Here is a 12,475-nt window from a genome sequence, read left to right as displayed (position 1 = left end):
AACACTAGAGACAGAGAGAGAGAGATTAATAAACACTAGAGACAGAGAGAGAGAGATTAATAAACACTAGATACAGAGAGTGAGAGATTAATAAACACTCGATACAGAGAGAGAGAGATTAATAAACACTAGAGACAGAGAGAGAGAGATTAATAAACACTAGATACAGAGAGAGAGAGATTAATAAACACTCGATACAGAGAGAGAGAGATTAATAAACACTAGAGACAGAGAGAGAGAGATTAATAAACACTAGAGACAGAGAGAGAGAGATTAATAAACACTGGATACAGAGAGAGAGAGATTAATAAACACTAGATACAGAGAGAGAGAGATTAATAAACACTAGAGACAGAGAGAGAGAGATTAATAAACACTCGATACAGAGAGAGAGAGATTAATAAACACTAGATACAGAGAGAGAGAGATTAATAAACACTCGATACAGAGAGAGAGAGATTAATAAACACTAGAGACAGAGAGAGAGAGATTAATAAACACTCGATACAGAGAGAGAGAGATTAATAAACACTCGATACAGAGAGAGAGAGATTAATAAACACTCGATACAGAGAGAGAGAGATTAATAAACACTAGAGACAGAGAGAGAGAGATTAATAAACACTCGATACAGAGAGAGAGAGATTAATAAACACTCGATACAGAGAGAGAGAGATTAATAAACACTAGAGACAGAGAGAGAGAGATTAATAAACACTCGATACAGAGAGAGAGAGATTAATAAACACTAGAGACAGAGAGAGAGAGATTAATAAACACTCGATACAGAGAGAGAGAGATTAATAAACACTCGATACAGAGAGAGAGAGATTAATAAACACTGGATCCAGAGAGAGAGAGATTAATAAACACTCGATACAGAGAGAGAGAGATTAATAAACACTAGAGACAGAGAGAGAGATTAATAAACACTAGATACAGAGAGAGAGAGATTAATAAACACTAGAGACAGAGAGAGAGAGATTAATAAACACTGGATACAGAGAGAGAGAGATTAATAAACACTAGATACAGAGAGAGAGAGATTAATAAACACTAGAGACAGAGAGAGAGAGATTAATAAACACTAGATACAGAGAGAGAGAGATTAATAAACACTAGAGACAGAGAGAGAGAGATTAATAAACACTAGATACAGAGAGAGAGAGATTAATAAACACTAGAGACAGAGAGAGAGAGAGATTAGTAAACACTAGAGACAGAGAGAGAGAGATTAATAAACACTAGAGACAGAGAGAGAGAGATTAATAAACACTAGATACAGAGAGAGAGAGATTAATAAACACTCGATACAGAGAGAGAGAGATTAATAAACACTAGATACAGAGAGAGAGAGATTAATAAACACTCGATACAGAGAGAGAGAGATTAATAAACACTCGATACAGAGAGAGAGAGATTAATAAACACTAGAGACAGAGAGAGAGAGATTAATAAACACTAGAGACAGAGAGAGAGAGATTAATAAACACTAGATACAGAGAGAGAGAGAGATTAATAAACACTAGAGACAGAGAGAGAGAGATTAATAAACACTAGAGACAGAGAGAGAGAGATTAATAAACACTAGAGACAGAGAGAGAGAGATTAATAAACACTAGATACAGAGAGAGAGAGATTAATAAACACTAGAGACAGAGAGAGAGATTAACAAACACTCGATACAGAGAGAGAGAGATTAATAAACACTAGATACAGAGAGAGAGAGATTAATAAACACTAGAGACAGAGAGAGAGAGATTAATAAACACTCGATACAGAGAGAGAGAGATTAATAAACACTAGATACAGAGAGAGAGAGATTAATAAACACTCGATACAGAGAGAGAGAGATTAATAAACACTAGATACAGAGAGAGAGAGATTAATAAACACTAGAGACAGAGAGAGAGAGATTAATAAACACTAGAGACAGAGAGAGAGAGATTAATAAACACTAGATACAGAGAGAGAGAGATTAATAAACACTAGATACAGAGAGAGAGATTAATAAACACTAGAGACAGAGAGAGAGAGATTAATAAACACTAGAGACAGAGAGAGAGAGATTAATAAACACTAGAGACAGAGAGAGAGAGATTAATAAACACTCGATACAGAGAGAGAGAGATTAATAAACACTAGAGACAGAGAGAGAGAGATTAATAAACACTAGATACAGAGAGAGAGAGATTAATAAACACTAGAGACAGAGAGAGAGAGATTAATAAACACTCGATACAGAGAGAGAGAGATTAATAAACACTAGATACAGAGAGAGAGAGATTAATAAACACGAGATACCGAGAGAGAGAGATTAATAAACACTAGATACAGAGAGAGAGAGATTAATAAACACTCGATACAGAGAGAGAGAGATTAATAAACACTCGATACAGAGAGAGAGAGATTAATAAACACGAGATACAGAGAGAGAGAAATTAATAAACACTAGATACAGAGAGAGAGAGATTAATAAACACTAGAGACAGAGAGAGAGAGATTAATAAACACTCTATACAGAGAGAGAGAGATTAATAAACACTAGAGACAGAGAGAGAGATTAATAAACACTAGATACAGAGAGAGAGAGATTAATAAACACTCGATACAGAGAGAGAGAGATTAATAAACACTGGATACAGAGAGAGAGAGATTAATAAACACTAGATACAGAGAGAGAGAGATTAATAAACACTAGAGACAGAGAGAGAGAGATTAATAAACACTCGATACAGAGAGAGAGAGATTAATAAACACTCGATACAGAGAGAGAGAGATTAATAAACACGAGAGACAGAGAGAGAGAGATTAATAAACACTAGATACAGAGAGAGAGAGATTAATAAACACTAGAGACAGAGAGAGAGAGATTAATAAACACTCGATACAGAGAGAGAGAGATTAATAAACACTAGAGACAGAGAGAGAGAGATTAATAAACACTAGATACAGAGAGAGAGAGATTAATAAACACTAGAGACAGAGAGAGAGAGATTAATAAACACTCGATACAGAGAGAGAGAGATTAATAAACACTAGATACAGAGAGAGAGAGATTAATAAACACGAGATACCGAGAGAGAGAGATTAATAAACACTAGATACAGAGAGAGAGAGATTAATAAACACTCGATACAGAGAGAGAGAGATTAATAAACACTCGATACAGAGAGAGAGAGATTAATAAACACTCGATACAGAGAGAGAGAGATTAATAAACACTCGATACAGAGAGTGAGAGATTAATAAACACTAGAGACAGAGAGAGAGAGATTAATAAACACTAGATACAGAGAGAGAGAGATTAATAAAGACTCGATACAGAGAGAGAGAGATTAATAAACACTAGAGACAGAGAGAGAGAGATTAGTAAACACTCGATACAGAGAGAGAGAGATTAATAAACACTAGAGACAGAGAGAGAGAGATTAATAAACACTAGATACAGAGAGAGAGAGATTAATAAACACTAGAGACAGAGAGAGAGAGATTAATAAACACTAGATACAGAGAGAGAGAGATTAATAAACACTAGAGAGAGAGAGATTAATAAACACTAGATACAGAGAGAGAGAGATTAATAAACACTCGATACAGAGAGAGAGAGATTAATAAACACTCGATACAGAGAGAGAGAAATTAATAAACACTAGATACAGAGAGAGAGAGATTAATAAACACTAGATACAGAGAGAGAGAGATTAATAAACACTCGATACAGAGAGAGAGAGATTAATAAACACTAGATACAGAGAGAGAGAGATTAATAAACACTAGATACAGAGAGAGAGATTAATAAACACTAGAGACAGAGAGAGAGAGATTAATAAACACTAGAGACAGAGAGAGAGAGATTAATAAACACTAGATACAGAGAGAGAGAGATTAATAAACACTAGAGACAGAGAGAGAGAGATTAATAAACACTAGAGACAGAGAGAGAGTGATTAATAAACACTAGATACAGAGAGAGAGAGAGATTAATAAACACTAGAGACAGAGAGAGAGAGATTAATAAACACTCGATACAGAGAGAGAGAGATTAATAAACACTAGATACAGAGAGAGAGAGATTAATAAACACTAGATACAGAGAGAGAGAGATTAATAAACACTAGAGACAGAGAGAGAGAGATTAATAAACACTAGAGACAGAGAGAGAGAGATTAATAAACACTCGATACAGAGAGAGAGAGATTAATAAACACTAGAGACAGAGAGAGAGAGATTAATAAACACTAGAGACAGAGAGAGAGAGATTAATAAACACTAGATACAGAGAGAGAGAGAGATTAATAAACACTAGATACAGAGAGAGAGAGATTAATAAACACTAGAGACAGAGAGAGAGAGATTAATAAACACTAGATACAGAGAGAGAGAGATTAATAAACACTAGAGACAGAGAGAGAGAGATTAATAAACACTAGATACAGAGAGAGAGAGATTAATAAACACTAGAGACAGAGAGAGAGAGAGATTAGTAAACACTAGAGACAGAGAGAGAGAGATTAATAAACACTAGAGACAGAGAGAGAGAGATTAATAAACACTAGAGACAGAGAGAGAGAGATTAATAAACACTAGAGACAGAGAGAGAGAGATTAATAAACACTAGATACAGAGAGTGAGAGATTAATAAACACTCGATACAGAGAGAGAGAGATTAATAAACACTAGAGACAGAGAGAGAGAGATTAATAAACACTAGATACAGAGAGAGAGAGATTAATAAACACTCGATACAGAGAGAGAGAGATTAATAAACACTAGAGACAGAGAGAGAGAGATTAATAAACACTAGAGACAGAGAGAGAGAGATTAATAAACACTGGATACAGAGAGAGAGAGATTAATAAACACTAGATACAGAGAGAGAGAGATTAATAAACACTAGAGACAGAGAGAGAGAGATTAATAAACACTCGATACAGAGAGAGAGAGATTAATAAACACTAGATACAGAGAGAGAGAGATTAATAAACACTCGATACAGAGAGAGAGAGATTAATAAACACTAGAGACAGAGAGAGAGAGATTAATAAACACTCGATACAGAGAGAGAGAGATTAATAAACACTCGATACAGAGAGAGAGAGATTAATAAACACTCGATACAGAGAGAGAGAGATTAATAAACACTAGAGACAGAGAGAGAGAGATTAATAAACACTCGATACAGAGAGAGAGAGATTAATAAACACTCGATACAGAGAGAGAGAGATTAATAAACACTAGAGACAGAGAGAGAGAGATTAATAAACACTCGATACAGAGAGAGAGAGATTAATAAACACTAGAGACAGAGAGAGAGAGATTAATAAACACTCGATACAGAGAGAGAGAGATTAATAAACACTCGATACAGAGAGAGAGAGATTAATAAACACTGGATCCAGAGAGAGAGAGATTAATAAACACTCGATACAGAGAGAGAGAGATTAATAAACACTAGAGACAGAGAGAGAGATTAATAAACACTAGATACAGAGAGAGAGAGATTAATAAACACTAGAGACAGAGAGAGAGAGATTAATAAACACTGGATACAGAGAGAGAGAGATTAATAAACACTAGATACAGAGAGAGAGAGATTAATAAACACTAGAGACAGAGAGAGAGAGAGATTAATAAACACTCGATACAGAGAGAGAGAGATTAATAAACACTAGATACAGAGAGAGAGAGATTAATAAACACTAGAGACAGAGACAGAGAGATTAATAAACACGAGAGACAGGAGAGAGAGATTAATAAACACTAGAGACAGAGAGAGCGAGATTAATAAACACTAGAGACAGAGAGAGAGAGATTAATAAACACTAGAGACAGAGAGAGAGAGATTAATAAACACTAGAGACAGAGAGAGAGAGATTAATAAACACTAGATACAGAGAGAGAGAGATTAATAAACACTCGATACAGAGAGAGAGAGATTAATAAACACTAGATACAGAGAGAGAGAGATTAATAAACACTCGATACAGAGAGAGAGAGATTAATAAACACTCGATACAGAGAGAGAGAGATTAATAAACACTAGAGACAGAGAGAGAGAGATTAATAAACACTAGAGACAGAGAGAGAGAGATTAATAAACACTAGATACAGAGAGAGAGAGAGATTAATAAACACTAGAGACAGAGAGAGAGAGATTAATAAACACTAGAGACAGAGAGAGAGAGATTAATAAACACTAGAGACAGAGAGAGAGAGATTAATAAACACTAGATACAGAGAGAGAGAGATTAATAAACACTAGAGACAGAGAGAGAGATTAACAAACACTCGATACAGAGAGGGAGAGATTAATAAACACTAGAGACAGAGAGAGAGAGATTAATAAACACTCGATACAGAGAGAGAGAGATTAATAAACACTCGATACAGAGAGTGAGAGATTAATAAACACTAGGTACAGAGAGAGAGAGATTAATAAACACTCGATACAGAGAGAGAGAGATTAATAAACTCTCGATACAGAGAGAGAGAGATTAATAAACACTAGATACAGAGAGAAAGAGATTAATAAACACTCGATACAGAGAGAGAGAGATTAATAAACACTAGATACAGAGAGAGAGAGATTAATAAACACTAGAGACAGTGAGAGAGAGATTAATAAACACTAGATACAGAGAGAGAGAGATTAATAAACACTCGATAGAGAGAGAGAGAGATTAATAAACACTAGATACAGAGAGAGAGAGATTAATAAACACTCGATACAGAGAGAGAGAGATTAATAAACACTAGATACAGAGAGAGAGAGATTAATAAACACTAGAGACAGAGAGAGATTAATAAACACTAGATACAGAGAGAGAGAGATTAATAAACACTAGATACAGAGAGAGAGAGATTAATAAACACTAGATACAGAGAGAGATATATTAATAAACACTAGATACAGAGAGAGAGAGATTAATAAACACTAGATACAGAGAGAGAGAGATTAATAAACACTAGATACAGAGAGAGAGAGATTAATAAACACTCGATACAGAGAGAGAGAGATTAATAAACACTAGATACAGAGAGAGAGAGATTAATAAACACTAGATACAGAGAGAGAGAGATTAATAAACACTAGATCCAGAGAGAGCGAGATTAATAAACACTAGATACAGAGAGAGAGAGATTAATAAACACTAGATACAGAGAGAGAGAGATTAATAAACACTCGATACAGAGAGAGAGAGATTAATAAACACTAGATACAGAGAGAGAGAGATTAATAAACACTCGATACAGAGAGAGAGAGATTAATAAACACTAGAGACAGAGAGAGAGAGATTAATAAACACTCGATACAGAGAGAGAGAGATTAATAAACACTCGATACAGAGAGAGAGAGATTAATAAACACGAGAGACAGAGAGAGAGAGATTAATAAACACTCGATACAGAGAGAGAGAGATTAATAAACACTAGATACAGAGAGAGAGAGATTAATAAACACTAGATACAGAGAGAGAGAGATTAATAAACACTCGATACAGAGAGAGAGAGATTAATAAACACTAGAGACAGAGAGAGAGAGATTAATAAACACTAGATACAGAGAGAGAGAGATTAATAAACACTAGAGACAGAGAGAGAGAGATTAATAAACACTAGAGACAGAGAGAGAGAGATTAATAAACACTGGATACAGAGAGAGAGAGATTAATAAACACTAGAGACAGAGAGAGAGAGATTAATAAACACTAGAGACAGAGAGAGAGAGTTTAATAAACACTAGAGACAGAGAGAGAGAGATTAATAAACACTCGATACAGAGAGAGAGAGATTAATAAACACTCGATACAGAGAGAGAGAGATTAATAAACACTCGATACAGAGAGAGAGAGATTAATAAACACTAGAGACAGAGAGAGAGAGATTAATAAACACTCGATACAGAGAGAGAGAGATTAATAAACACTCGATACAGAGAGAGAGTTTAATAAACACTAGAGACAGAGAGAGAGAGATTAATAAACACTCGATACAGAGAGAGAGAGATTAATAAACACTCGATACAGAGAGAGAGATTAATAAACACTAGATAAAGAGAGAGAGAGATTAATAAACACTCGATACAGAGAGAGAGAGATTAATAAACACTAGAGACAGAGAGAGAGAGATTAATAAACACTCGATACAGAGAGAGAGAGATTAATAAACACTAGATACAGAGAGAGAGAGATTAATAAACACTAGATACAGAGAGAGAGAGATTAATAAACACTCGATACAGAGAGAGAGAGATTAATAAACACTCGATACAGAGAGAGAGAGATTAATAAACACTAGAGACAGAGAGAGAGAGATTAATAAACACTCGATACAGAGAGAGAGAGATTAATAAACACTAGATACAGAGAGAGATAGATTAATAAACACTAGAGACAGAGAGAGAGAGATTAATAAACACTCGATACAGAGAGAGAGAGATTAATGAACACTAGATACAGAGAGAGAGAGATTAATAAACACTCGATACAGAGAGAGAGAGATTAATAAACACTCGATACAGAGAGAGAGAGATTAATAAACACTAGATACAGAGAGAGAGAGATTAATAAACACTCGATACAGAGAGAGAGAGATTAATAAACACTTGAGACAGAGAGAGAGAGATTAATAAACACTAGATACAGTGAGAGATTAATAAACACTAGAGACAGAGAGAGAGAGATTAATAAACACTTGAGACAGAGAGAGAGAGATTAATAAACACTCGATACAGAGGGAGAGAGATTAATAAACACTCGATACAGAGGGAGAGATTACTAAACACTGAGCACACCTCACACTGCAATCCGACAGCCCAATACCACCCAGTTAACACTGAGCATCATTCACACTGCAATCCCAGAGTGCATTGTCACCCAGTGAACACTGAGCATCTTCCACACTGCAACCCACAGCCCAGTGTCACCCAGTGAACACTGAGCACCCCCCACACTGCAATCCCAGAGCACAGTGTCACCCACTGAACACTGAGCACGCCTCACACTGCAACCCACAGCCCAGTGTCGCCCACTGAACACTGAGCACCCCCCACACTGCAATCCCAGAGCCCAGTGTCACCCAGTGAACACTGAGCATCCCCCACACTGCAATCCCACAGCCCAGTGTCACCCAGTGAACACTGAGCATCCCCCACACTGCAATCCCACAGCCCAGTGTCACCCAGTGAACACTGAGCATCCCCCACACTGCAACCCACAGCCCAGTGTCACCCAGTGAACACTGAGCATCTTCCACACTGCAACCCACAGCCCAGTGTCACCCAGTGAACACTGAGCGCCGCCCACACTGCAATCCCAGAGCCCAAACCACCCAGCGAACACTGAGCACCCCTCACACTGCAATCCCAGAGCCCAGTGTCACCCAGTGAACACTGAGCACCCCCCACACTGCAATCCCAGAGCCCAAACCACCCAGCGAACACTGAGCACCCCTCACACTGCAATCCCAGAGCCCAAACCACCCAGTGAACACTGAGCACCCCCCACACTGCAGTCCCAGAGCCCAGTGTCACCCAGTGAACACAGAGCACCCCACACACTGCAATCCCAGAGCCCAGTGTCACCCAGTGAACACTGAGCACCCCCCACACTGCAGTCCCAGAGCCCAGTGTCACCCAGTGAACACAGAGCACCCCCCACACTGCAGTCCCAGAGCCCAGTGTCACCCAGTGAACACTGAGCACCCCCCACACTGCAGTCCCAGAGCCCAGTGTCACCCAGTGAACACTGAGCACCCCTCACGCTGCAATCCCATAGCTCAGTGACACCCAGTGAACACAGAGCACCCCTGATGCACCATCAATCAAGCAAAGACTAGTTTGTATGCAAGAACAAATGGTCTTTTATTCGCAAAAGACTTGGAGCACACCCATGCTGATGAACTGGTCCAGAGACTGAGGCAGGGGGTGGGGAGCAGTCGCCTTTATACCTGGACCAGTGGGGGGGAGGAGTCCCGGGCAGGGCCGGCAGGGGCATGCCCAGGCATGTCACATATACAGGTAATAAGCTAACAGTGGTTTACCACATTCACCCCCTGTATAAAAAAGAGTCCGGCTGGGGTGAGGTGGGTGGAACGATATTTACAGAATTACAAATTTAGTCTCTCTGGGGGCTTGATCTGCCGCTGCGACCGCGGTAGTGCCGGTTGTGGTGTTGGTTCAGGTGGCCGCGGTGTTGGTTCAGGCGCCAGGTCGTAGTTGCTTGAGTCGTCTGTAGCCCCTTCAGATTGTCAGGTGCGTGGTGGCGGCTCCTGGGGCTCAGGCGTGCTGTATATGGGGGCTAGGGGAGCGTGCTGTGGCCCTGGTGCTGTATGGACAACGTTGGGGGCTGGGGGTGTGGGGTTGTGGGTCGTAGTGGTCCCTGGGGCACCAGCGGGTGCCAGGTCTCGAATAGAGACCGTGTCCTCCCGCCCGTCGGGGTACGCCACATAGGCGTATTGGGGGTTGGCGTGGAGGAGTTGGACCCTTTCAACCAAGGGGTCTGACTTATGGGTCCTCGCGTGCTTCCGGAGCAGGACAGGGCCTGGGGACGTCAGCCACGACGGTAGTGAGGTCCCCGAGGAGGACTTCCTGGGGAAAACAAACATTCTTTCATGAGGGGTAGCATTGGTAGCTGTGCAAAGGAGTGATCTAATCGAGTGTAGTGCATCAGGGAGGACCTCTTGCCAGCGGGTGACTGGAAGACCTTTAGATCTCAGAGCTAGTAAAACAGCCTTCCAGACTGTCGCGTTCTCCCTCTCTACCTGTCCGTTCCCCCTGGGGTTGTAGCTGGTGGTGCTACTTGAGGCTATGCCTTTGGAGAGCAGGTACTGTCGCAGCTCATCACTCATAAAGGAGGATCCAGTCGCTATGGATATAGCTAGGGAAACCGAACAGGGTGAAGAGGCTGTGCAGGGCCCTGACGACCGTGGCCGAGGTCATATCCGGGCAGGGAATAGCGAAGGGGAAACGTGAATATTTGTCAATGACGTTGAGGAAGTATATGTTGGGGTCAGAAGAGGGGAGGGGGCCTTTGAAGTCGACGCTTAGGCGTTCGAAAGGGCGCGTGGCCTTTATGAGATGTGCTCTGTCTGGCCGATAGAAGTGTGGCTTGCACTCTGCGCAGACCTGGCAGTGTCTGGTTATAGACCTGACTTCCTCAATGGAGTAGGGCAGGTTACGGGCTTTAATGAAGTGAAAAAACCTGGTGACCCCCGGGTGGCAGAGGTCATTGTGGAGAGTCTGCAATTGGACTATTTGTGCGCTGACACATATTCCCGGGGACAGGGCGTCTGGGGGCTCATTGAGCTTCCCGGGCCGGTATAAGATGTCGTAATTGTAAGTGGAAAGCTCGATTCTCCATCTCAATATTTTATCATTTTTGATCTTGCCCCGCTGCGTGTTGTTAAACATGAATGCAACTGACCATTGGTCCGTGAGTAGGGTGAATCGTTTACCAGCTAAGTAGTGGCGCCAGTGCCGTACAGCTTCCACTATGGCTTGGGCCTCCTTCTCGACAGAGGAGTGTCGAATTTCAGGGCCTTGGAGGGTGCGTGAGAAGAAGGCCACGGGTCTGCCCGCCTGGTTAAGGGTGGCGGCTAGGGCAAAGTCAGACGCATCGGTCTCCACCTGGAACGGGATGGATTCGTCTACAGCGTGCATCGTGGCCTTCGCGATGTCCGCTTTGATGCGGTTGAAGGCCAGGCGGGCCTCTGCCGTCAGGGGACAAGAGGTGGATTTGATGAGCGGACGGGCTTTAGCCGCATAATTGGGGACCCACTGGGTGTAATACGAGAAGAAGTCCAGGCATCTCCTCAGTGCTTTGAGGCTGGTGGGGAGGGGAAGTTCCAGGAGGGGACGCATGCGGTCGGGATTGGGACCGATGACCCCGTTTTCCACAACACAACCAAGGATGGCGAGGCGGCGTGTGCGGAATACGCACTTCTCCTTATTATAGGTCAGATTTAGGAGTGTGGCGGTGTGGAGGAATTTGTGGAGGTTGGCATCGTGGTCCTGCTGATCATGGCCGCAGATGGTGACGTTATCCAGGTACGGGAAGGTGGCCCGCAGCCCGTTCTGGTCCACCATTCGGTCCATCTCACGCTGGAAAACCGAGACCCCGTTGGTGACGCCGAAGGGGACCCTAAGGAAGTGATAGAGGCGGCCATCCGCCTCGAAGGCACTATATTGGCGGTCTTCCGGGCGGATAGGGAGCTGGTGGTATGCAGATTTTAAGTCGATGGTGGAGAACACCTGATATTGCGCAATCTGATTAACCATGTCAGATATGCGGGGGAGGGGGTACGTGTCCAGCTGCGTGTAGCGGTTAATGGTCTGACTGTAGTCAATGACCATGCGATGTTTCTCCCCAGTCTTAACAACTACTACTTGGGCTCTCCAGGGGCTGGTACTGGCCTCAATGATCCCCTCCCCTAGGAGCCATTGTACTTCGGACCTGATAAAAGCCCTGTCTCC

The sequence above is a fragment of the Mustelus asterias genome, chromosome 13 (assembly GCF_964213995.1).
Source record: "Mustelus asterias chromosome 13, sMusAst1.hap1.1, whole genome shotgun sequence".
In the NCBI taxonomy this organism is placed as follows: domain Eukaryota; kingdom Metazoa; phylum Chordata; class Chondrichthyes; order Carcharhiniformes; family Triakidae; genus Mustelus; species Mustelus asterias.
The sequence above is the reverse complement of the archived record's forward strand: the minus strand, read 5'-3'. Positions refer to the sequence as shown.